At 37.9% G+C, this 752-nt stretch overlaps 1 pseudogene; it reads right to left on the bottom strand.

Moving 5' to 3' along the window:
* The window catches only part of LOC119586678, a 9,606-nt pseudogene that overhangs the window by 1,335 nt on the left and 7,519 nt on the right, over positions 1 to 752 (bottom strand).

Raw genomic sequence — 752 nt, 5'->3', positions numbered from 1 at the left:
GAGGGAGAAGAAGAAGAAAACAAAGAAATTGGGGAGCCAAGAGGTAACCAGAGAAGGAGAGGAAGTGGAGAAGAAAGGGATGATACAAGAGAGGAGATAGACAGGAAAGGTGGTGAAGACAGACAGACAATAATGAAAAAAGAGGAGCTAAAAAGGGGGGAAGGTTGGGAGAAAATGAGGTAGATAGGAATTAAAGAAGAGAAAGTAGACGAAGGAGGGAGAAGAATAGACCACAGATAGTGAAGATGAAGGAAGAGAAGACAGACAGGCGGTTAAGTCAACTTAGGAGATATTTTAAACTTGGGCGTTTACAGAAGTGGAAACTGTTGTAAAAATGCAGCAGGTGATGTAATGAACTTAGAATATTAGCTGTGGTAGACATTTTTTTCCGGTGAGAATGACAAACAAGAAAGATGCAAGAAAGGAGGAAATTATGCAAGTTAAACTAGCCCAAGAGGTCATCGGAACGTCAATATTTCAGGGGTCGTGAGAGGTCAATAGGTAATTTACTTTGTTGTTGTTGCAAATCCTGAAAATTACGTACAGCTATGAACGTATATAAATAGTTGTTGTTCGTTATTTTGTCATCGTAAATTATCATGGTCATTATCATAACGTGAAATATGTGAAAAATTAGATGACGACTTGCAAAAAAGGAAGGAGACAAAAAATATTGAATGAATGTACTTGTTGGATGAACAAAGGGTACACTGCCCGAGGGTAAGTTTAAAACTTTATCCCATTTTTTCTGA

This window comes from Penaeus monodon, chromosome 21, assembly GCF_015228065.2.
Source record: "Penaeus monodon isolate SGIC_2016 chromosome 21, NSTDA_Pmon_1, whole genome shotgun sequence".
Classification (NCBI taxonomy): domain Eukaryota; kingdom Metazoa; phylum Arthropoda; class Malacostraca; order Decapoda; family Penaeidae; genus Penaeus; species Penaeus monodon.
Note: the sequence above shows the minus strand (reverse complement) of the source record. Positions and strands in the feature narration are given on the sequence as shown.